General features: G+C 41.5%; 2 long non-coding RNA genes across 3 annotated transcripts in view; one reads left to right on the plus strand and one right to left on the minus strand.

The window, feature by feature from the left end:
• The window catches only part of LOC309352216, a 450,312-nt gene that overhangs the window by 144,379 nt on the left and 278,973 nt on the right, over positions 1–26,960 (minus strand). For both annotated transcript variants that reach the window (XR_014161138.1, XR_014161139.1), the window contains exon 6: positions 21,124–21,241. This is a non-coding gene — a long non-coding RNA (uncharacterized lncRNA). The remainder of the gene's footprint in view (positions 1–21,123; positions 21,242–26,960) is intronic.
• LOC309352224 lies at positions 16,964–25,431 on the plus strand. Its single transcript, XR_014161158.1, has 3 exons — positions 16,964–17,136; positions 20,504–20,640; positions 25,301–25,431. It is a non-coding gene; the product is annotated as an uncharacterized lncRNA (long non-coding RNA).

Raw genomic sequence — 26,960 nt, forward strand, 5'->3', positions numbered from 1 at the left:
ATGCCATTCGACGGAGAGCGCTGACTTCTTCTATTGGAAATTTGGACTTAAAAGCATAACCCGTGAGTAATCGGAACTTGGATTAAAAAAGGCGAGAAATTTTTAAAGAATTCGGAACGAGCGGGGGAGGCGTAAAAAGGAAGTCAGCCCCCCCCCCTGTTGTAGAGGAGCTAAAGTAAAGGACTTAACATCTAAGATTGAGCGCAACCCTATTTTGATAAAGTTATGAAATTTCGCGATGGAAAACTATAAGATTGAGCTGGAGGAGAAAAGTGGAATTTAATTAAAAAGCAACCCCCCCCCCCGGAACCTGGGAGCATTTTAGTTAGAGCGCCAGGAGAAGACAAGGAGAGGTTTTGACAGCTGTCAAAGAGCTGTCAAAGCAGAAGAACAAAAATGAGAACTTTGTTACGAGGACTTTGCCGGTTATATTTGTTACAAATTGGATACAAAATGTTTAAAACAAGGAATAATAAGTTACTTTGACTGGTGGACGTGATCTGGAAGGGAACTGAGTTATTACAATCCACCTAGAGGAGCTGAGGGATATTACAAGTTGTTGGCATCGAATTTGACAGAACTTTTTATCTCCTGGGAAACTGCAGAAATGGAACACTATGTTGGCTACAGAGGTTTACACACTAAAGTAGACAATAGACTTATCTATTGAAGAATGGAAGGGACTTGGCATCATGTTTCGTTTCATAACATAGCCTCTGCAGTGGAATTTAGAAGCTTTTGGAATTAGAACATTTGTGCAGGAAAACAGGAAAAGAAAGAGGAGATAGATTAACAAGAACAACAAGAATAATAAGAATTGGACAAAGTTGGAAGTGGGAACATTTGGGACATCCAGATTTGAAAGGTTTAAGAAATAAAATTGGAGTTTTTACTCCCAAGTATATAAAAATCTGGATGGAAAAAATGGGCCTTTTTGAGATAGACTCCTTCCAAGATTGGACATTTAAAATTAAAGAAGACTGGTAAAGGACTATGGTTTAAATAAATGTGGGAGCTCCAGGAAGACATCAGATGTTGATTAATATGGGGAACGCAACCAGGAAAAGGGGGAGGGAAATTTGGAATCCAAAGGGTGTAAAATCATATTTTATTTTATTATATTTTAATCTATTATGTATATTAAAGGGGGGAACGCGTGGAAGGGAATAGGTCGATCTTAGGAGATGGGAAAATATTTTTAAATTGGGTTAATGATAATAACGTTAAAATTTGGGATAATAAATTGCTGAATTTATTTGTAAGAATTGGAATATAAGAGGGGGAGGGGAGGGGAAGTCCTGGAAAGATGTTACGGAAAATAAGATCTTAAATTTGGATGGTTTTTTTTTTATATTGTTATAATTGGAAACTTTTAATAAATATTATTTTTTTTAAAAAAAAATAAGTTGAATAAACCATGTCCTCCCTTAAAGAGGGCACGTGTTGTGGTGATACCTGGCAACCAAACCTGTATTGTGGGTGGGTATTATTGGATAGTCACAACACCCAATTGGTAGCTCCCTTGATGCAGGGTTTAATCAGGCCAATGGGACACAAGCTAAAAGGAACAAGGGACCTATATATACCTATGCACATAACCCAGAGCTTCCTCTTTCGGCACATGCATTGGAACACCCGCCCACATCTCCCTACTTTTAGGGCTTGTGCGCTTGACCTTGCTATGCCATCGTATGTCGTCTGTTGTTGGGACAGGAATCTAGGGATTCGATGATTTGATCAATCCCTGAGAGGGGGTTGTGTCCTTGCCTGAGTCCATTGGGGCATTTGGGTGGTGGAGATAGCCTGTTCCTGGCTTTCCGCTTATCCAGGTGTTCACCCTTGGCTGACCTATGCTGGAACCCTGGGTCAGTGCTACCTGCATGGCAGGGAGCTAGTCGAAGCAGAGCCTATGCAACCACTCACTTGCTGTAATCAATAAATTTGTAGCCTAAATTCTGCCAAAAACCAAACCAAAATTTGAGTCTTGTCTGTATTTATTTAAGGGGGAGGTTTAAATGTCTGAACATGCAAATAAATATCACATTGCAACCAATTTTGTGAAGAACTTGTAGTGAAAGAGAGCAGTGACTGTCCCTAACTTTGCAATAAGGAAAAGGGATCCATATATTTGCACCTATCTTTGCCTCACTAACTTCTCTAAAGATATGGGAAAGCATGGCGATGGGAGAAGTTTCACCTTATCCTGCAGTGCTTGGAGGAACACTGCCCTTTAACATTTAACCGGCTTATGAGGCAGACCTTACTTTTCAGTCCCAAGCTTTGTGATTGTTCAGACAACCAATACAAGCAGAAGAAATCTAAGGCATCAGTTCTACAACATTATATTGAAACATGGAAATCAATGTTCATCAAACATTACATTACTAAAAGGGAGACTGAGCAGCAAACCCCAGGAAAGCATTCTGATGGAAAGGGCTGTGGCTCAGTGCTAGAGCAGCTACTTGGGATGCAGAAAGTCACTGGTTCAATCCCTGGCATCTCCAGGTGTAGATGGAAATGTCCCTTGTCTGAAATCCTGGCTTCCATTTACTGTAAACAATACTGAGCTGCATGGACCAGTGGTCTGATTCAGTATAAGGCAGATTCCCATGTTTCAGTTGTCCCTGCTTAATAAAATACATGAACAGGGAAAGCTTGAGTCATTTTGGGCATTCAAAACTCAGGATTATTTGGCTGCACTGGTTGCTAATTTGTTGCTGGGCCAGGTTTAAGGTCCTTGTGTTATTCACAAAGCCCCCAACCAGGTCCATGCAGGGGAAGGACAGCTAGGTACACTTGCACCCAGCCTTGGAGGGCTAAGCTGGCTGGAACCCCACCAGGTCCAGCTGCTTTTTGGTTTGTTTAGAACTTTATTCCAACCAGACTCCCACCCCAGGCCTTAGACAAGTTCCAGACCCTCCAAGTGTGCCCGTTTTCAGGGAAAGTCCTGCATTTACAGAAGCTGCCCCGGTTTCTGTTTTGATCCCAGAATGTCCCACTTTTCTTTAGGATGTCCCTATTTTCATTGAAGAAATGTTGGAGGGTATGGTAGGATGTCCCTATTTTTATTGGTGGGTATGGAGTTATGTGACCCCCGAGCCAAGGTGATATGACCTTTAGAAGACAACTGAAGGTAGTCCTGTATAGGGAAGTTTTTAAATGTTTAATGTCTTATTATGTTTTTATATATACACCCAGAGTGGCTGAGGCAATCCAGTCACATGGATGGCGAATAACAACAACAACAACAACAACATCCGTATTTTCACTGGAGAAATGTTGGAAGGTATGCAGTTCTGCACAGACCTGCCCTAAACAACTAAGGTTCAAAGTACCCTTATGCTCCACCTTGAACATCGAGATCCTTCTTATGAGGTACTTCTTTTGGTTCCTGACACCCCTGAGGTTTGGCCAGCCTTACTAGGGGCCAAGCCTTGAATGTGGCAGGACCTGCCCTGTGGAACTCCCTTCCACTAGAGGTCAAGCGAGAATCATCCCTGCCTTCTTTTAGATGTCACCTAAAAGTGGTGTTATTTAGACAAACCTTTGCAATGTGATGAGAGGGCTGGAGGGTTGAAAACCTCCCTAGTTGTTGAAGCGAGTGCCTGTTACAGACATTTCAATGAATGTAGGTGGGTTGGTCATGAAATCTGCTCTCAACCGCCCCCACCCCTTGCACATTCATTATTCATATAATTTTTTATTTTCGTTTTATTTTTTCGAATGGCTGAAGAGGGCTGGAATTTACACTGGCTGTAAAAGTGCTGGGAGAGAAACGGATGAAACACAGGCAAGTTTGTTGTAAACAATGCAAAGCAAAAGAAGAGATGTGTGGAGCTCCCTGGAGGCATTTCACAAGGCTTATTGAAATGTTGCTCTTTACCGAGTTTTGTTTTGTTTTAACCAACACATGTCTTTCCCAGCATTGGCCTTAGAACCACAGGGAGAGGAAAGGAATCACAAAGACAGCTGCCAGCAGGTCAGTGGTGAGGGGTGTGTGAGCTACCCCTTTGCATCCTGGGTATTTCTTTAATCAGGTGAGAAGATAGGGGATTTCATGGGACATCACCTGACTGCTCTTTAGATAGAGAACTGTAGAGTTGGCCACACAGCATCTTTTACCTGCCAGGAATGGGACTAAGACTAGCATATTATTCCACTAGAAAGAAAGCCCTCTAATGCCTTGGAAGGGTCTTCTCCTCAACAATATGACATAAACATTGTCAATTTTCTGTTGGTGATTCTGGGAATGGTAGTTGCAGTCCCACCCCCAGTAGGGAAACTCCTCCATCAGGGTCTGGGAAGTATCTGCCGCCTCTACTGCCACTGCTTCCTGACAGGATACGTTTCTGGGCCTTTGGACAGGAAATGGTCATGTTGCAGTGGCTTTAATGGAGGGTGTTTTGCACCTCCCCTTTGGTAATGCCAAACCAAACTGTAGTTGGGGCAAAGGGTTCAAGCCCCACTCACCCCCAGTCCTGATGTGGCTTGGCCACTCCACATACTTTTTTATTAAAGAATTCAGGACACAAATGCCACTTTTAGTTTGGCCCTCAGATTCCTCAATTTTCAGTGAAGAAAATTTGGTGCCCTTATGTAATTTGGGAACTTCATCAGGGGAGATTTCTTTTTTAAATAGAAAGAAATAATGTTAAAAACATTCAGTCTATAGGCCATGAAAATGAGTGTCATGCTTTTTAAGCTCATGGTTCCTTCTCAACTGCTTCAACATGTTTAATCTAGACCAAATGCATACGCAGATGATGTTAAGTGACAGCTCCAGGCAACTAAATTCAGGCTATAAAGATTATATATAAAATTCTGTTTAGCCTGTTGAGAAACTAATGAGCAAGCTGTAAATCATGGCTATACAGTCATCTGCTTCCTGTTACATTCTGCCCCCAGTTCATGTACCTAGTAAAATCTCAAAATAATAATATAAGCAAAACAAATGACTTTGTTCTGGATTTCCTAACTAGATCCTGGAATAAAAATTAAGTGAATTATTGAAGAAAGCCCTTCAGTATATGATTTCATATTGAATTGTTCACCTATAAAACATTTTACTTATGAATCATATCAGTTATCAAACACTTGTTTTATCCTCTTTAATGATGAGTGGCTTATGCAAGTTGGCAGGTGCGTCAGGAGTACAAATATGTCAAGGCCTGAGCAACAACCTGGCCAGACGCAAATAGCTTAAAACACAATCCAAGCTATTTCTTCATTTAATCCCCCTCTTCACCCAATAAAATGCTCACAGAGTGGCTTAAATATGATCAGTAAAATCAAGATACTCTAACTGCAGGCTTACTTTAAAAAAGACTCAATACAAAAGGAAAATCCGGTAAGGAGGGAAGATGAAAACAAGAAAATTCAGGCACCATAGTGATGAGGTGAAATAAGAACAGTTTAAGAAGAAGCCAAACCACAAGGAGCTGTTCTTCCAGAAGAGCTAAATTAGTGGCCCCTACCTTCCCCCTCTCGGGTGGTGCTGTGGGTTAAACCACAGAGCCTAGGACTTGCCAACCAGAAGGTCATGGTTCGAATCCCTGCGACCAGGTGAGCTCCTGTTGCTCAGTCCCAGCTCCTGCCAACCTAGCAGTTCAAAAGCACATCAAAATGCAAGTAGATAAATAGGTACCGCTCCGGCGGGAAGGTAAACGGCATTTCCGTGTGCTGCTCTTGTTCGCCAGAAGCGGCTTAGTCATGCTGGCCACATGACCCAGAAGCTGTACGCTGGCTCCCTTGGCCAACAAAGCGAGATGAGCGCTGCAACCCCAGAGTCGGTCACGACTGGACCTAATGGTCAGGGGTCCCTTTACCTTTAGCTTCCCCCTCTCCTGTTTCAATCTGATAAAATGAATGCTTGCCAGGTGACTGCAGGTGGAGGTAGGAGCCTGGTGGAAGTGGTCAATATGTTCCGTCTCCCATCTCTCCCGCTGATTCACCCCAAGGGAGTAGTTGCCACCAGATGGAGAAGTTAGCGAATTCTAATGGACACAGAAATGGGACTGAAAATTGCAGATGTTTGCTTATTCATGCCATGTCCAGAATGGAAATCAAGCCAGCAAATATGACTTTGAACTCATGCTGTATTCAGTCCACAAACAATACTTACCAGTAATTCATTACTTTTCCCCATTTGCATAGTTCCCCCTCCCTTGCAGTGAAATGAACAGTGTCTAATAACATAATGATTTTGTAACTAATTAAATAAAATTCCACCACAACAGACAGTGAGACAAGCAATGCAGTTTCATCAGAAGTTGAACTGTAGTGGAACGGAAGCAGCTGCATGCAACAAACACAGGTCAGAATGGAAATTGATGCCTTCTAACATCTCTACTGCCAACCGACCAAAAAAAATATCCCTCATGGAAATGTGTGGCCACTGTGCAACAGAGTCAGCCCCTATATTGTGCAGCTCCCATTCACACCCATGGAGGACTTTATTTCTTAATGAACTGTGTCCATTATCTTATTGAAGACTACAGTATAAGGCTGATCTGTTCCACACTTTCAGGATGTTGCCTTAAAAAAATATGTGTGCATGTAAATATTAAATACTGTGGTACCTTGGTTTGCAACCGTTTTGGATTACAACCAGGTCAAACCTGGATATTCATGTCCCTTTTTTTGGATTACAACCCATATTTTTTTTGAGGCCCCATTGGCGAAAGTGCGCCTTGGGTTACAACCTGTTTTGGTTTACAACTGGACCTCCAGAACAGATTACGGTTGTAAACCGAGGTACCACTGTAAACTACCTTTGGATTCTCCGACATTATTTGTTCCACAAAATGTGTATATATAGTTTAGCACAATCCAGAGGTTTATATATTTATTTTTACGTCACTTTGGCATTACTTTCCTTTCCTTTACGCCAACAGAAATAACTGGGTCTAGTAAAGCTTCCCAAGGTCATTGGCCTGTGTCTTTCCTTCTTCACAACAAAGTATCATTTTTCTTAGTTTCTTGTCAGAGCGCCATGATATCCTTCACATCTGTCTGTGCCTTTGCTTTTATTAGCAGAAAATACTGCCCGAGCTTTAGTGTCATGTGTACTATAAAGACAGGATTTTCAGGAGATTTGACAACTCTCATATTTTCTGAAGTATTCTCAATGTAACAGAGAAACAGTTTATTACTGTTAAGTAGTGGCTGTCTCTCCAACTTGAATAATGAAGTCCTCCAGGTCAATATTTTATACAATGATCCATTTAAGGAAGCATTCCTCTATAGCCCAGCACTAAAACAATGGGTGTCATAACACGGATCTATCTATTATCAATCTTAAATCCCACCATAATCAATCCAATTCTTTGGGTAGCAAAGCTGCAATACGTTACTGTGTTAAAGGCGAGAATTTTCTCTTCCAGAATTGTTTATAAAAGAACACAATAAAATTATTTACTGAGGCCAGCTCTGCTGTGCAAGAGCACACAAGATTTAAACTTTCTCTGAAGAAGAGGGCTTTTGGCCGGCTGTGATTTACACATCTTCCTTGAAAACTGTATTTTCATGAATCGCTGCAACACTGTTTTGGGGACTATACAAAGCCCACCCAGTGTTGTGTATTTATATGGCTGTAACAAGAGACAAAGCGGAAAGTGCTTGGCTGCAAAGCAAGAGCCATAAAAAAATATCATGAATTTGCAAAAAAACACACACAACCCCTCCATTTCCTCAGCTTACCATAAAAAATATAATAATATGAGATGCGTCGCCACTCACAGCTGCAACTCAGCTCAATGCAGCTTCCTGCACATCTCTCAACCAGTAGTAATTCTGGCAGAAGTATGCCAAGTTTGGATGTGTATTTAGCTTCCTTCCTTGTTTTTCCATGCAGGTCTTTGATTGCTTGCGCTTAACCCCACGCACAGGATGTCTTCTAGCATGGGTTAGAGTTGTCATTTCAATAAGGGCTGATACCCTTATTGAGCCAGTGTGGTGTAGTGTAGTGGTTAAGAGCAGTAGATTCGTAATCTGGGGAACTAGGTTCGCATCCCTGCTCCTCCACATACAGCTGCTGGGTGACCTTGGGCCAGTCACATGTCTTTGAAGTCTCTCAGCCCCACTCACCTCGCAGAGTGTTTGTTGTGGGGGAGGAAGGGAAAGGAGAATGTTAGCCGCTTTGAGACTCCTTTGGGTAGTGATAAAGCGGGATATCAAATCCAAACTCTTCTTCTACCCAGTGGCGCCACAACGGGGGTGGTGGTGTGCCCCGGGTGCCATGTCTGGGGGGTGACAAGAAGGCACCAGCATGAGCAGCCATCCGTCACCACAGCCGCATGTGGAGGATCCTCCGTTTGTGGCTGCAGCCGCAAAGAGAGGATCCCGGCACCATCCGTATGGGGCTGGAGCAGTGCTGCCGGCAAACCGCTATGTACAGCACATGTGTGGCGTCGCTACGTACAGTGCATGCATCGTACATAGCAATGCCGCACATGCGCCCTATGTAGCGACGCCCAGCCCCAGGTGTCACAACGCCTTCATTCGCCCCTGCTGATACCATGTGCATTCATCATGAGGTTCAACAATGCTGTTGCCCAGGCCCTAGTGGATCCTGAAGCAAAAAGCACCACAGCAGCATCCAGAAAAAAACCCCAGTACAAATATCTCCTAACAAACACCCATATGTTCAGAGTGTGGCCTTATAAACTAGACATATGTACCTTACTTAGAAAGTCACAGGGTGGCATAGAAGTTAGAATTTCAGATTCAAATCCACACTCAGCCATGAAGGTCACTGAAATTTTGGCCAGTCACAAACCTTCAGCCTAATTTAGCTCACTAGGTTGTTGTGAGAATAAAATGGGTGGGTGGGTGGTGAGCCACAAAAGTGCTCTGAGATTATTGGATTAAAATATATTAAATAACGCTTCAGCACCAGCAATAAAATAAAATAAAAACTAACCAAATCAATTACAAATGTGCTAGCAAAGGGTTTTGGCCTTATAGCGTTGGGGTTCTGGAAGGACACATGTATTTATGTGTGAATTGCCTCTCCCATAGAGGATGGGGTTGGCTTTGTCAACCAAACCAAGGGACTATAAATATCCAAAGCCATAATAGCAGCTAGCTCATTGGAGCTGAAATCTGTATAAACATTGCTATGACTGATCCATAAAGGGTGGAGAACCTGTAGTCCTCTAGATGATCCTCCAGAATTTGTTGGACTACATTATCCCAACAGCACTTGACCATTGGGCCATGCTGGATGAGGCAAATGGGAACTGGAATTTCCCATCCCTGAGATAACATATTTTCATTGCATTTCAAGATATGGAACATCTGATGCAATGAAAGAAGAAGCCAGAAAGCCATCTTCACACTAGAAGGACCATTCAATACAAAATCTATTTTTCTATTGTCCCTGTTTTTGAGTGGGCAAGTGGTAGTGTCACAGCTCTGGACTTTTCTAGAGAATGCAAGACATCTTTACTAGTTTGGTTTCAGGCCTGGTCAAGGCTCTGTGCCTTCCTTTCTGCTAAGTACCAAATGATGATGTGTATTTCACATACAAAACATACACAATTTAAGGGTGGACCTTATGCATTCTTCAGGGGAGGGATGTACATGGGACAGACCTATGGCTGACCACAGTGAGACAGAAATGGGGCAGAATTTGTGACCTTCCAAACTGCTGTTTTATTGTGGGAGTGTCCTTCAGCATGTTCTTGACACAATTCTAATGCATTAGTGGTCAATTTATTCAGCTTTGCTAGTTGTTCTGTGATGCTTCCTCAGGGGGTGATAGTGTAAAAAAGTGGGACAGAAATAAAACAGAACATTTGTTACAAGATTTCAGCAGGAAAGTTACAGGATATGCTCTACAGTCATACCTCATGTTACGTCCGCTTCATGTTACGTTCTTTCAGGATACGTCCCGTGGCGACCCAGAAGTACCAGAAAGGGTTACGTCTGGCTTTCTCCACTCGCGCATGCGCAGATGTGCAAAATGATGTCATATGCAGAAGCGTCGAATTGCAACCCACGCATGCGCAGATGAGCCGCTGCGGGTTGCGCTCTTTTCATGTTGCAAATGGGCCTCTGGAATGGATCCCGTTTGCAACCAGAGGTACCACTGTACTGGAAATGATTGCAAAACTTTTCCAGGAACAAACTGTATATTGAAAGAGGGATTGCTCATGGTCACCCCATAGCAGCGTGAGCACAAATCATCCTGATAGCTCAGTTGGTTAGAGCATGGTGCTGATGACACCAAGGTTGCAGGGTCATTCCCTGTAGGGGACAACTGCATATTCCTGCATTGCAGGGGGTTGGACTAGATGACCCTTACAGTCTCTTCCAACTTGACAATTCTATTAGGAGTGCTTAGGGGCTGTTTAGCCCACCACTACCACTAGGTAAGGCTCCGCCTCCCACTAAGCAACGTCACATAAGCCAAGGTGCTTAGGTGTTATGGAACAAATAGAAACCCATCAGTATCAATCACTTCTGAACTTCCTGGGAAGAAAGGAAGGTCATGCTTATGTCAACAAGAATTTGCCTGACTGCTGCCAGTCACCCTGTTTTGCAATGGTTTCATGTGTTGTTTTGAGGAACTTCTGTGTCAACTTATTAAGGAATTGTTGGGCTCCTATTATGATGACTGATTTTTGCTCGTGTATTTGACGTAATGTCAATAATTTTAAACTTTGTTTTGAGTTTTATTTTATTTGTTTTATTGTCACTTTGTTCTGAAAACCTTGGTTTTCACCTTGAAGGAATGGAGGGCAGAATATGTTGTAAATCAACAAAACAAATAAAATGTGCTGAAGCCTCTGTTTGAGAAAGATTGCCCCGGGACTCCATCGCAAAGGTTGCAAAGCCTTCTCTCCCCATTCTCCCTCTGTGGTCTTTGTTAGTGAAATAGGCAAAAGGGCATCTATCCTTGAAGCTACCTAGATCTGCTCATTTCCCTAGAAGATTGAACAATTGTGCATTCATAGATATAATACTGAGTGGAGTTTCCTTGAGGAAATGCCTTCTTGTCTTACATATCTTCTTTGTTATTTGTACTAAAGATCAGAGATTTTTTAGAGCTTCAATTTTTTTTTTAATTTTGTGTGTGTGCGTCTTTCAGCTTCATCCCAGTCTCAGAATCTGTTTGGATTCTGACCATGCTATCCCTAGTGTAAACTGAAGTAAACAATGCATTACAATAGGCTTGTGACAGGGATTCCTCCTCTGCTAAAAGAGCATCATGAAGGCAAAGGGGAAGCAAGAGACATTAATGCTGCCGCCCCTCCACAGTTCTCTGATTGGTAAAGCTAAGCAGATTCAGGGGAGGAAGTGTGTGTGTGTGTGTGTGTGTGTGTGTGTGTGTGTGTGTGTAGAATTCAGTTGAGGAAGGTCTCATCTATTTACGTGTTACTCTCCTAAAAGCCTCTCAAATTCTCTCCCACCCATACCTGCTTGGACTACCTGAACATTGTGAAGAGTCTTGGTGGATCACACAAAATAATAATAATAATAATAATAATAATAATAATAATAATAATAATAATAATAATTTATTACTTATGCCCCACCCATCTGGCCAGGCCTCCCCAGCCACTCTGGGTGGCTTCCAACAGGGTATTAAAAACACAATAAAACATCAAACATTAAAAACTTCCCTAGTTGTTTATTTCCTTGACACCTGATGGGAAGGCGTTCCTCAGGGCGGGTGCCACTACTGAGAAGACCCTCTGCCTGGTTCACTGTAACCTCACCTCTCACAGTGAGGGAACCAGCAGAAGGCCATCGGAGCTATCTGGGCTGAACAATGGGGGTGGAGACACTCCTTCAGGTATACTGGACCGAAGCTGTTTAGGGCTTTAAAGGTCAGCACCAACACTTTGAATTGTGCTTGGAAATGTACTGTCTGTTGTTCCATCTGTTGTAGGTAGGGGATGTACTGTGCAAGATGCTGTATAATTTTAATTATATCCACACACATCCTACAGACCACATGAATGAAGTTCATGGCACACCTGTGGCCCATGTACCACAGCTTGGGAACCCCTGCAGTAGGCTATGAACTAAGAGAAGGGTTATGAACCAGGAAGTCCCTACTTCAAATGCTGTTTCTGTCACAAACATTAGATGGACTTAGGCAAGGAACTTACTTTCTCTGAGTGCATCCTCCCCTCAGTAATATAACGCTTAGTCGCATGTTTCACTACAAGCTGTCTGTATACAGGTAGAAAAGCTTGTGTGAAATAAAGTTTACTTGCTGATTTTTATAGCTCAGCTATTGTGTACATGGGTATACACACTGTACACTCACTGAACTTCACAGGGGAATAACTGCACAAGTGTACAGCTCAAATGTTTTGGTACACAGATTGCACATTCATTAAATGCAACATGTGAACACCCCTGTCACGACTACAATATAGGGTTGTTGTAAGAATTTCTGAGAAGACAAATCTCATTTTGTCATGGCTTTGCTAATTTAGAACAAATTGTTCAGAGCATGGTCAGAGATCATTTTTGGGTGATGCATGTATATGTGAGAAAGAAGCTGACCAGCTGATTGAAGAAGACAGCTTCAACGACTGCTATAGAACAGATATATGTTGTTCATGATAATTAAGGCATGAAAAAGTACTTGAGTACAATAACAACTGAATTAAATGTTCATCAGAAACTCAATCTTGACTTACACTCCAACTGTTAATTAAACTGAGCTTGTTTAAATTTAATCTAATTGATTTTTAATACAGCAAATTTAATTAGTAAATGCATTCCAATATCTTGTCTATGAGCACTGAACTTTGGAAGTTCTGAAAGATTGCTCCTGTAGTAATTATGAACCAACTATAAATGTGATGATGAATACAGCGGTTTTAAATCTCCCTGCCAGAATGAACTCTGCTCTAGCTACCTGTCTGCTGACTTGGAACTGCAGAAAGGAGGAGAAGGACACTCTGGTCTGTACCAGAAACAGAGGACAAAGGGCCACCAAGTAGCTTTGCACTTTCAGCCAACTGAGAAAGGTAACAAAGGAATATCAGCCCAGGATCTGATTCAGGGATGGAGACCCTGTGGCTCTCCAAATTATGCTAAGCTGCAGCTCCCTTTATTCCTGACCACTGGCCAGACTGGCTGCACCCAATGGGTATTTGAGTTCAGCAGCATCTGCAAAGGTACAGGTTAGCCACCCCAGCACCAACTGAATGGAAATGGCTGTGTTCTCAATTCATCCTTTTATCCAGTGTGGTGTAGTGATTAAGAGCGGTAGACTCGTAATCTGGTGAACCAGGTTCGCATCTCTGCTCCTCCACATGCAGCTGCTGGGTGACCTTGGGCTAGTCACACTTCTCTGAAGCCTCTCAGCCCCACTCACCTCACAGAGTGTTTGTTGTGGGGGAGGAAGAGAAAGGAGAATGTTAGCCGCTTTGAGACTCCTTTGGGTAGTGATAAAGCGGGATATCAAATCCAAACTCTTCTTCTTAACATCATCAAACTGATTCAGCTGCTGTACCATTTCCCTTCCCTTTCTTCCTTGTGCTTATTGCAGTTTTTGTTTGTAAACTACAAAGGGGCCTGGATCTCATTTCCTAATGGATGTAAGCCACTGTGGGAGACAATATTTTTCTGAAAAGCAGGGTCAAAATATAATATTTAAAAATATTTGTGGAAGGGATCTGAGATTTCTGAAAACTATTTCTGAAGACTGGCCCCCAAACTAGTGAGAGTGATCCAAGTGAAGAAGAAAACATCCATGAAAGAAGTGTGGTTATTGATCCACACAGTATCCCTTTGGGTGAATCCTCCCACCCATCATCTGTAAGTAGATGCACTTGGATGCCATGCACCAAGGGGTGCTCTCAGGGGCTAGGTTTCAATTCCCAGGAAGGGTAAGCATCTCACTAAAGTACTTACCAACACAGGGAGTGCACCACAGGAGTCCTAACCAACCGACAGCAGACACATGGATGCATTATAATTCCAAACATGATCCAGAGGAAGGTCAGGAAGCAGTCCAAGGTCAATATCACAAGGTATTCCACAAGGTACAGCACAGTGAGGAGGAGGAACTAGAGTCAGGAGCCAGGAACAAGACTGTAGGGATGAAGGAGCCAGAGACCCATGCTGTTTGTTGCAACTGGAAGACTCAAGAGGAAGGCTTTATATACTTTGGCTTCCTAACCACAGCTGTCGGCAGTAAAGTATCATTGAGTGCACTGATGGTTCTGGGTGCATTGATGCATATTGTGCTGCTGCTCTTCAGTCTGGACCCAAAACCTTTGCTGGCTCTCTTGAGGACAGGAGCAGAGGCACTTCTCTGACAGCTTCAGGGGTATTTCATCAGGTATCAACCCAGAAGTGCCCTCAAAGGGATCCTTAACATTGGATTCAGGGGGTCCTGACTCAAGATCCTCAGGCTGTGGGCTGCTGGTTCATCCACCAAGGACTCCATGTCTACTTCCAGGCCATGACTAGGCATGACATCAATTCTCATTGAGGGGTCCACTTGCTTGAGTGCACATAGCTCTACTACCATGGCTGTTATTCTTACATAACTGCTATGTACAAGACCGGGACTAAGAAAGACAAAACCTCTCTGTTCCATTCTCCTCAGATTATATACTGTTTTTGTTCAGTTGGCTTAGTGAAGTGTTATCAAGACTTTTCTTTCTGGGCTCTGTGGGATTTAAGTGTCCTTGATAACAACTATCACCGGTAACCTGGCAGTCAGAGAGCATTTTATCTTTGGTGCTAAAAAACAACAGGATTCAAAACACCCACATCTTTGTATGCACCTCTGTTTAGCTAGAATATACACTTGGTCCTCTTTGGCATCCAAATTGTGCCTGTAGCATCCCTTGTTGCTCATAATTCCAAAGGCATCCTTTTAAAAATGTTAGCTCTAAACATTCTGCTGGAAATGATAAGTGGTTCGAAGTGAACTGCATTCAGGAAATCAATTAGCTAAGCTGAAGCATTTCAACAATATGAAGAATCATCTGAATTTAATGAACTGTAGTTAAATGTGCATTATTGAGTAACCAAAAATCTTTCTTCTTCAATAACATTCTTCTCTTCAGATATGCATCTTGCTTTGTCCCCCCCCCTTCTCCCAGTGCAGATAACAAAGGTAATTAATAGAAAGAAAATAATTATAACATAGCCAGTTTGGTGTGGGTTAATGAGCACTTAAGAGAATTATCAATTCATTATCTGTTTGTACATCAATAAATCACTGTGTTTCAATCAGTTTACAGCCTAATGGTGAGATCGTAAGACCATTTTCTCACCACAGAGTTGATTGTGGCTGTGTGAGTTGATCCACACTCATACTACACCACAATGTATATCTTGGCAAAGGCAGAAAAGGGACTACAAGACCAGCTTCCAGTGGCTGGGGGGGAAAAAATTATAGGACATTTGATCAAAATGTGATCTTCTTTTAATGTTTGTAATACTACCTTTCTTCCATCACTTGGCAGTTTCTCCCAAGCAAGTTATTATGAATGTACACACGAATGTACACACAGTTTTCCAAACTGTGAGAATTCCATACAATGTGACTAGAGAGCTTTAACTTCAAGCCTGCCAATCTCCACTTTAAGGAAACAGGACATCCCCATAGGAACAAACTCCCAGGAGCCAAGGTCCCTTTGATCTCCTCCCAATAAAAATATTTGAGAGGGCCAGGAGCATCAAAAGTTGATAGGCATTGTCATTCAAATGGTGTATGCATGCTACATCTTCTGATTGATTATGTGGGGCAGGGCTTACCTGCCCCCTCCTCAATATTTTATTCAAGTTGGCACCCCTGGACATCCCTGTTTCCTCAGCTACATAAACCCACACAAGACGTATTGTATGATCAGCAGTAATGCAAACCGTCGTCAACATGAAGTCATTTCTGTAATGAAAGCTATGAATTGCTCGATTAAGGAGGCGGGGCCTGTAAAAATAGGAGTGGAAAAGGAACTCACAAAATAAGACTGATATACATACAAAGGTGTAATCAGGCAGTGGTTTTCATGACCAAGATAATACATTTGCCATGTCTAGGCTACACAAGATAAAGCACCAGTACAGAAGAAAGCAAGACTGGTTGAGACAGGGCAAATTCAAGAAATGAAGTGCATGGCAGGAAACAAACAATGTAAGCAACTCAGACATAAGGCCTGCTGTATTTGGTGCTGATTACTCAAGTTTAGCATTCATAGGACTGTGGCTGAAGTCTATTTGTTGCTGGAGAACCAAGGAGCCCTGTATATACTTATACAGGGACAACAGTGGAGTATAAGAAGACTGGCACAATCACACCCATCACTGTGGGTTCACATTGCTATGTATTCTGCTTCCAGTTTTCCCCACTTGTAGATTCACATGATGCATTCACTTGATGTTAGCCACAACCCTTATCAGTCTTGTAGTTCCTTGACAAATACTGCTGTTTGATGTGCTTCGCCCCTCAAACCAGCTTCGATCCAATTAGAAAGCCTAAGCCACAATCACTTGCTCTGCATAGGTAAGTATTTAGCTTGCCCCTAGCTTTTTTATATGCAGTCAGTTGTGGAGGGGATGACCTGAAATTATTCTTTTTGCTAGAAAGAGACAAAACGGAATTCTAGTGATCTGACCATTATAAGCTACGGTATAAGACTTCACTTATACTCTTCTCTCTAGTTTTTCTCAATAAACATTATTTGTTAGTCTGCAAATAAAGTGACTAGGGGAATTATTTATATATAAAAAGGTAACAGAGTGATATGTATTGCCCTGAGAAGTAATTTCAATTAATTCCTACTGTCACCCCGTCCTAAAACTGGGGGTTCCCAACCTAATTCTTTGATACATTTTGCAGAGATAAATTTGATCATTAGTGTGTGCTACATTTCATTCAGTTACCCGTGTCTGCAATATATATGACAACCTGACCTAATGTTCTATGAACCTCCCTGTTGCCCGGGCAATTAATATTTATAGCAACAGAATACTGATAGGGTTAGCAGGATGAACAATTCTGAATTCTTCATGTTTTTATTTACTAGGTGCATCAAATGTTGAAAGAGAAACAACCCCGGGACTTGTATAAAGAACAGTTGCTCTCTATGTCTTCTGAAATATCCCGCCTGATCATATGAAGAAGAACAGTGATGGATGGGTGACAAGCAGCAGGTCAGTGCTGAGTGAACTGCTCCATTTCATTCTAGTAACGACATACACAATAGGCCAAGTGAACTGAATAAGACCTAAATGGTCTTACATGGCCAAAATGTTACTTTTAGAAAGCAGCATTTTGGCCCTTGACTTCCAAACAAACGTACGAGTATTCAGTGCTGCTATCCATGGTCCCCAAAGAAATCTATCCATTATAGTTTGATGATGCCTTTTTGTGAACTAATCACTTTTCTTACCAGGATACTCATCATTATCCTTTCCATCTTCAAACATTATAATCAAGTCTTAAGTTATTATGTGTAGAGGGGGATGGGGAATGACGATAGGTATGCTAACTCCATTCCATCACTCTCCCAGTCATACACCTATTTGTGGAAAGTGACTGTCAGCAGTGGGGGACAGCATCTTGTGCACTGGTAAAAGCTCTCCACATGTGTTTAAACTCAGGGCGTTTTGGCTCCCTGCTTCAGAAAGTCGCCCTCAACAATCTGGAGAGGGGCTGAAACGATGATGTTCATCCCCAATGGACCTCTTCATATGGTAGCTTAACATTTGATCATAACACTTGAATGGTATGGCTATGCTAGAAAGATGGGACCTAACTCTGAACCCCATCACCCATGGCTAATCCCATTCATAATAGGTGCCTAGGATGACTAAATCCCTATTTGCATAATCACTCCATGGAAGTAAATGAAATTTGCAATTAATACACAGTTGCTTCTTCATTAAACACAGTAATAACAAATGCGTTGAAATATACTATAATTTGAACAGTGGGCAGAAAAATAATTCTAAAGCTCCATTTGGCTGTGAATGGGTAGACTACTAGTCAAAGAACAAAGTGAGTATTTAGAGAGAATTAGCCACAAATGCTGCTGATTACCAGAAAGTAGGATGAGGGGGGAGGAATCAAAGCCACACCTGCTCCACTCAGGGGAAATGAATGCTTATTTTGCTGAAGCAATGACTTTTGGTTTGTTATGCAGTCTTGTTTGTAGCCACACAATTGTGAAACTCCTGGCTGCATGAGTAGGAAACAACATTGGGCTTAAAATGGCTCAATACACTGAATGCTGTTCACAAACAGGCCCTGGTGAAGTTCTGTGGTTTCAACCTTGCTAGCAGCTGAGTTGAAGGCCACAGTCGCACCATACATTTAAAGCACTCATATTCTACTTTGGTTTCCCCCAAAGAATCCTGGGAACTGTAGTTTGTTAAGGGTCCTGAGAGTTTTCAGGAGATCCCTATTCCACACACAGAGCTACAGTTACAGTGTGGTTTAATAATCTGCACTTCAGTGTGCTGTTGTGAAATGTGGTATGGATAGAGTTTGGAAGTGTAACATTAAAGTCTCTTCTTAAGATGCTTCCAGCTACTGAGTTTGAACTGCTGATTGAAAGGGGCATTGGGAGCTTGCACCAAAGATCCATTTTGTCTAGCACTCTGGTCAGCTGAATGTCTTTCAGATGCTACAAGCTGGGCATGAATGCAACATCTCTCTCCTGTTGTTTGTCCTTAGCACCTTCCTAGATCCTGACTTATTGCAAAGCTCTTTCCAAGAGATTGGACTGCAAGAAACACCAGCCCCAAACTCGTGTGTGTGTGTGTGTGTGTGTGTGTGTAGATGTGTGTAGATGTGCACAGACCTGCATCATTCATCTTCATTCCCTGGACCAACCACCATATTAATACCTGCATGCCTTTATGCCCATTGGCACTCAGGACAGGCTTTGAGAACAATTTCCAAAACTGTTCATTTGTCATACAAGGAGGGACCAGCAGTATGTTTAAATCCATAGGAGCCAACTCCTAGGAGGCAAGGGCCCTTTGCTCCCCCAATAAAGTATTTGAGGGTGCTGGAGACCCCCCAAAGTTGATGGGCATTGCCATTCAGATGGTGTCCATGCACCACAACATGTGATTGATTTTGTGGGGCAGGGCTTACCTCCCCCACCCAGTATTTTATTCAAGTTGACACCCCTGCTTCTATCCTAGCACATGCCACAATTACAGTGGTCAGGATTGGTATGCCCATATTGACACTGAATTAGGAATTTATTTTCAAAGATCCTAGCTTACATAAAGCTCAAAATTTGTTTTGATGCAGTCATTATTTGACTAGAACAAGAATAGACACTGTGGTGCCCTTCAGATGTTGTTGGATGGCAACACTCATCATCTCTGACCATTGGCCATGCTGGCTGGGGTTGATGGGAGATGTAGTCCAACCACCTCTGTAGGCACCATGTTGGCTAACTTTGAACAAGAAGCTTTCTTTCTAGCATAATTTCATTTTGTATAAACTGAATATATAGTGGTCATTCCACCCTCAATTTAATAGTCTTCTGCCGAGAGAATATTTGGGGAAGAAACAGTGGACATTAGATTTTAACTATTGCCAAAAGAACAACAACAAAAGGCATTGTTCACCCCAATGTCACAAAACAAATGAATGGGATAATCTATTTGTGCATCAGTAGTCTTCATAAACGTGCAAGCTTCACACAGGGCTTGTTTAATCACCAGACCATTAAGTGTTAACAGCTGTAAGTCTAGGTCTAAGTCAGTATTAGAGTCACACTTCTTGCTCCCCCTCCCCCACAAAAAAATCAATATCTGCAAATAATAAATGAGATCCCGAAGGGTTGAGTTAAGCCCCAACCAGCACCAAGCAACTCTGCAATTGGTCATTGACTCAATAATGCAGGTGAGTGCCACACTGCAGAACATCTTTAGCATGCTATAATAGAAAATTAATAGTGTTCAAATCAGGAGTGGGGTTACCCTGAGGATTACATAATAGCTCAGGTGAGAACAAGCACCTCGCTCCAAGAAGTGAAAAATGTCACAGTGCTTCAAAAGAAAGAGCTCCAGCATTAGATATAATTTGAGACATGTGCAATGTTTTCTGTTTTTAACAACTCAAATAACAAAGGTAACACCTTGCATTGTCCATGGCACTGCTGAAAATACTGTCCAGTAACCCGCATTGCAGTGGTGTCCAAGGGACATTGTACTGACTGTATATCCGGATATTCTCAGCAATAATAATTACAGAAGGGAATGCTTGTGTGCAATTGTGTGGAGCTCAGAGAACGTGTTAAGTATTACAAAAGAAAGCAGTGTGACAAGCCCCTGCACATGTTCCAGTGCTTAATATACAAAAGGCTACAACCTCACTGATTAGACAGAAAATAGTAACTTTTCACTACATCTACACTAGCACATCTGTGATTACTGTCAGGGAACTAGTATGATAATATCCTCACACCTGCTCTAGCAGAGTGTCTGAAAGGGGAGGTGAAAAGTAACTTGAGGATGAATTACTTATTTATATTTACATTTATTTCTCTTCCAGCAGCAGTCAATGGCACTCATGACTAATAAGCACCTTTAGAGAGAACAACTGTATTCCCACAAACCGAAAGAAATGTTAGAAAACTACAGATCAGCACAGCCCAAATATCTACCAATTTGAAGGAAACAACAGATTGCATAGTATGTGATATGCTATCCATTATTCATTTATCCATTTTGTGTGTGTACCAAAGAACACTTTGGAGAGAGAAGGGCCCATAGTGTGTGTGTGTGTGTGTGTGTGTGTGTGTGTGTGTGTGTAGATAGCACAGTGTGTATAATATCACAGCTTGAACAGACTTGAAGAGAGGTATGCACTTAGATTTACAAAGTATGGTATTTCCATTACATTATACATTTAGAAGGCAAGTGAATGCATTTCTCCTCCCTAAAATCAACCCATTCTTTTTCTTAAAAAACCCCAAACAATCAAACAAAACAAACTTCTGAGAAGCAATGGGAATCCCATCTTTTACTTACAATAAGAAAAAAAAGAACCATCTTTGTTAGTAACTTCAAAGCACAGCCTGTAACATGTGTGACACAGGATGTTGAAAGCCAGCATTCAAACAGTGCTTGACAAAAATGAAAATATGGTCACTACCGTCTCAAGTTCAGACTTACCTTCCAAGCTGCCAGAGTCCCATATGTTCACCAAGGCAAGAAAAGGCTTACAACGTTCCCCACAGGGCTTCTTGTCTTAAGTAATGTCCAGGGATGTCCTTACCATGCTTGGCACCAGCTGCAAAAATAAAAGACTGGTGTGAAGAATTAAATCCTCTGTTGTTCTACTGCTTTCCCTCTGGTTTGTCTCTCACAGCGACTTGTGCCATACACAAAATGGCACCTCTCTTTCAATGCAGAGAAGTCTGGGTTTATATACCAAGCATGTGTATGCGAGAATACCACAAAACACTAGTTCCTTATCATGCGCTTGTTAGCTTGTCCAATCTATGGCAATCACTTTGGTCCCAGGGGTTGAAAGACACAAGACGCAGGGAAAAAAAAGGGAAGCAAAAGCTGAAGAAAGATCAATACTGCACTGTGAAACAAGAAGTGTAGGCTATTTACTTTTCATTGATCTGATGATGCAGGAGAAACACCTCAGACTGGCATTAAATTGAGGGAATACATCTTCTCTGTGTGGGGGATTTTCACCTCAAGGTCAAGAGAGCCAAACAGAAATTAGAACAAACAGAAACTAATCGCAGGCTTACAATAAAACTATTAATCCACATTACAAATCCACATGGAAACGTAATTAAATATCAGGCTGAATAAGGTTCACAATAAAACAAATGCTGCCAGCTTTTATCGACTTCAGCTTGCACCTGGACCGACCATGTGGGGAGGGGGGGATGTGAAATACTGAAACGAAGGCTACAGCAAATTAGTATGGGGCATTGGCACTCAGGCCCAGAGACTGGATTCAAATATTTCAGCCACAGGATAAATGCCTGGAAAGTAATTAAAACCATACATTTGCCTCTTGTGAAGAGTGAAAATGCAACTTTTCACACATACTTCAACATAATTCAACTCAACAAATGAGTCTTTTCCAAGAGGGCATCTATCATACCCCTTTAAGTCATCACTCACTAGTTTCTGAGTAGGCAAATAAACAGTGAATTTCCTGCTCCAAAATGGAAAGCGTGCAAATTCTGAAACAATTACCAATATGATACAAGCTTGCTCCTTGGTTGAATGCAAAATAAACTGGGAAGTTTATCTGAAAAATATTCAGAAATGCTTGGTCTTGTTTCCCCAAGCGTGTCCAAAGATCTTACACAACCTTTCCAGTACTTCTTCTTCCAAAAGTGTTGGAATATATATTACAGGTTGGGTATTGAAAAACATCTGTTAATCCTTTTGTTCTGTTTAATTATTTTGTAGACAGCTTTTTCCTGGAACTGCATCTTACTCACAAATAGTTGTTCCTCAACATTACATAAGGTATCACACCAGTGGCAGCATATCATTTTGGAGGGAAGGAGAAGGTGAATGCAAGACCAGGCCCAAATGAGGGCAGAAAACCCACCTCTCTTAATACAACCACTAAAGATATCAGACAATAATTTTGCCCGCCTTTCTACCTCACAATTCTACCAGGAATTGCAGAAAGAGATATACACTTAAGAATCAAAAGTAGGTTTCAAGTTGCAGGTTAGATCTGAAACAGTTGAAGATTAATACATATCATTTTTACCCTAAGAGTTACTCTTATTTTAGCATCAGCAAAATATAAGGCCCGTTAGCCAAAGAAACGTCTTTAACAACCGCTAACTTGACAAGAGCTCATCATGGGTATCAACTTGGAAAAAACCATGTCCAGGGGCTGGCAGCGAGAGTGGGATGAAGCAAATAGTTACACAAATTCCTGATGTCAGCAAGCCTGCTGTTGATAAACTTGTGAACTGTTCTTTTTTTTATGACATGAAAATATATTTTCATTTCTTGGTATTGTGGATTAGACGGGTTTTGAGAAGTGACTTGAAGATTCAGGAAAGCAATTAAAGACATGGAAGGCTTAGGGTAAGCATAAACAGTCACATTTCCCTCGGAAGTGACTTCAGCCAGTCAGCTACAAGTATAGGATCAAGCTGTTAAAAGTTAACAACAACAACAACAACAACAACAACAACAACAACAACGAAAAGTAGCAGTAGCAGCAGTAGTTCACATTGTGGCTTAGAAAATTGGCTTGGCAGCCCATTATATCTAGGTAGCACAAACTGGGGGAATGTCTGAACCCACAAAAATGAGTTCCATGTGGCTATGTAGTAAAGCAGTTGTGCAAGATGTGCAGCAAAGGACTCAATTAGCCGATGACGTAACTGCATTCCACCACTCAAAACCATTTGAGCTAGTGAATTCCTTGATTAAAACGTGTTGGCGATTATTCTTGTCAGAAAGATGACATTATTTTGGTTTCTCGAGCTGCTCCGAAATCATTACTTGCATGTCTGTTTTTGTTGTGGATTTCTTTTGTCTGTATCACTTCCCACAATGGATTCATTTTAGTACCTAATCGAAACCTTTGTAGTAGTTCTTGTTTCAATACTGCTTTCACTTAGCACCATGTTTATGGTTGCCCCAAAGCAGTGGTTTAATGTGGGTTCTGGAATCTTTGCTGGCATTAGGAATGAATTTCAATAGTTTTCACAGTCCATTATTTTGTGTTTTAGTACCAATGTCTGTTCTGTTAACCCCAGCTGAGTAGTTTTTTATTTATTTAATGGATTCTGATGTAAAGTTTTATATATACATTCACACACCTTAAATATCTAGATTTATTTGTTCATATTGAGATCTTTGAAGGAGGTCCTCTTGGTTTTGTTGCCACCTGGGGGAGGTTTCCATTGTGGTACCCGGTTTATGGAATCAACTCCCCTCCGTAATAAGGCAAGCACCAACTCCAATGAGTTTCCAATATCTCCTAAATAATTGTCCTCCACCTAGCCATTACTGGTTATTAATCCCAGGCTTATTGAAATAATTGACGGGTCCACTGTGAATGTTGATATGTTTTATTATATATTATTGCATCCCACTGTGCTGATTTTAGTGGAATGTAAGGTTGTGAGCCACTCTGGAATTATAAAGGGCAGTTTAGAAAAGAGTTACCGGTAAATAAATAATGTTCCATTGATTCCTAACCCAATTCCAACCCCAGTTCACAGTGCTGGGTTTAACTAGGGTCCTGGGAATTGTGGCACCTATAGTTTGGAATGTGCTTCCCTGAAAGGTATGCTTGGCTTCTTCACCTGCTTTTCCTGATCTGAATTGTTCCAGCCTCCCTTATTCATCTACCACAGACATCCTTGACATGTTGATTTTCTTAGGGTTGTATTCAATGTAGTGCTGAGGCCAAGATTCCATCAGCACAAGGACCTCTCCTTGTGCAACAAAATGTTCTCCCATTGTATCTTCCCTAAATCTGTTCTGGGATTTCCCTCCAACTGCGTGGAGTATATCTGGGGATGGTAGGAGCAGGGAAGAAGGGCAAGCAATAGTACATGCACAAGTGCAATTATTTCACTGAATACAGCCCTCAGTGTTTTACTTCATTGATTATAACTTGTATTTTATTTTAATTTTTATGTTTCAATTAACTTTTGTGCACCACTTAGGTGGCCTTTGGATAGAAAAGTGGTAGAAAAATAATTACTGAGTAATTTCTGAGTAATAATAGGCATCATGGACAAAATTTGTTCAAGTCTGGGAAAGAGTACCTTAAGGTAACTTAAAGCACCTTAAGAGTAGCAAAGTACCTTAAAAGTACCCAAAAACGGAAACCCAAGCTTTGTGCTGTATACATCCCACTGTTGAATAAAGTGGAGTCCTAAAAAGGAGCAACTGCCTTCAGTAGTGGGGACACCAATTCATATACTAAAGGAGTCCACATACTGAAATTGTTAATGAATGATATCTTGGCAGCTCAAATTCATCCAACTCAAGTTTCTAAGTATCAGCATTATTTGTTGCTCACTATATCATGTGCTGATAATTTATTTGTTTGCAAGACTGAACAATCAGACAGTCATTTCTCAACTAGTTGTGTGCCCCTTAGAATTCATCATACGCTGAGGGCAAATTTGGGGTCATAAGGATCACCTCTTAGCATCACATGGAAATATTGCTCCATTATTCATTGTTAAAGAAGAACAAAAAGAAAGGGGGGGGGGAGATGCCAATTCTAGGAAAAATTAGGAAAGTAGCAATATAATTTTTTTCCCAAGAAAAGGCATCATGGGCAGGTCTGTGAATTTTTTACTCTATTTTCTTTGCTTTCTCTTCTTAGGCAAAATAATGAAGAAAGAACAAAGCATCTTCCCCCACAGTGGACTTTTGAAGTATGTAAAATCAAAGGAGTTAGCTGAAATATCAGAGAGAACACAAGGGGGGGAAATAAAACAGTTTTGTTGAAGTATATACAGTTTGTCACAGGTTTATAATGTGAAGGAGGGTAAAGCAATTATTTTATATACATAAAAAGGCATCTAGTAGGAAAGTGTCAAAACATTTACACAGACTAGTAGCACACATTTCCCCCAGACTGGTAGCACACTAAAGAAAAGAAAGTTCATTTTCAAAATGAAAGGTGAATAGGAAGAAAAGATGCCAGTACTTTCATGTTAGAGCGCCTTATCCATTGCATACCTTCCAGCACAGCCCAAATCTGGGACGCCACCTTCCAGGTTTGAAATCCCATGCGAGTAACATGGCCCACGTGAGATTGTGGATCCAGAAAAATCACTTTTTTCTGGCACAATAAACAAAAATGCACATTGCAGACCTGGAAAATAGCACTTTAGGAGGTATGGTGCAAAAAACCATGAGCGTTTTGAGGCACCACATGAGATTGTGGACCCAGAAAAAAAAAACACTTTGGGGGGGGCGAGAACTTGGTCCCAAATCACACAAGGGCAAGGTACTCCAAATGGCTGACATATTCTGGTGGGGGGAAACGGGCTGTCCCAGTTTTCTGGAACAGTTCACAGGTATGGCATTGCAGTGTCACCGGTGAGAATCACTTTAAAACTGATCAGCTTAAATCACAAATCAGATCAAATCCCTCTTGTCATCTGGAGCAGGAGTGGGGAACAGATGCCCTCCCAGATGTGGTTGGACTCCAACTCTCATCAGTCCCAAACAGCAGGGCTGATGGTTAGGGGGATGGTGGGGATTGTAGTCAGTAGCAGGCGCTGCAGGTGGGATTGTGTCACTGACTTGGTACTGCCAGTTACTGAGAAGGGGAGGGGCAAGGCTGTGGAGAATTCAGGAAGTGGCAGCAATATGCCATGTTGGGAAGCCAGGTGACCAACACAATCCCATTCACATTGCCAACCTCTGCAACATCTGAGAGTCACAGGCTCCCCAGCCCTGCCTGAGAGCCAGTTTAAACATTATGATTACAGCCACCACCTGGATGCTTCAAATGGTTCCATACAGATGTTATCACCACACCAAAAGCTGTTCATGCAGAACGCCTCATCATCACACAGTTGGGCCAATGTTTTCCATGCCAATACAAGTACTTGAAAGTAGACAAAATGGCCTTAACTTCCTAGTGAGATGCTTCAGCTTATCTATTGCCATGTAACAACAACTATCAATTCCCTAACCTTCCGAACTGTATTGTCTCTGATATAAATTTGATAAAGTCTGTCAAGAACCACAAAGTACCAGCCATGAAGCGGTATTATTCAGCAATCTCATTATATTGTTTCTGTTGTTTGCTGAATATACTTTTCTTTATCTATTTGTATTTGTGGTTTTTGTGAGACCACCTCTGTTATTTGCTGTACATTCTTTGGTTTGTTTTAATTTCCTTTATTGGATTTTGGTGTTATATGATTATAGGGTTGTAACCTACCCTAGACCTTATGGTGAAGGACAGGTAAGAAATATCTTAAATAGGATAAAATAAATAAATTAGAAATATACATTGGAATGTACAA

The sequence above is a fragment of the Podarcis erhardii genome (genome assembly GCF_964252035.2).
Source record: "Podarcis erhardii genome assembly, chromosome: 11".
NCBI lineage: Eukaryota > Metazoa > Chordata > Lepidosauria > Squamata > Lacertidae > Podarcis > Podarcis erhardii.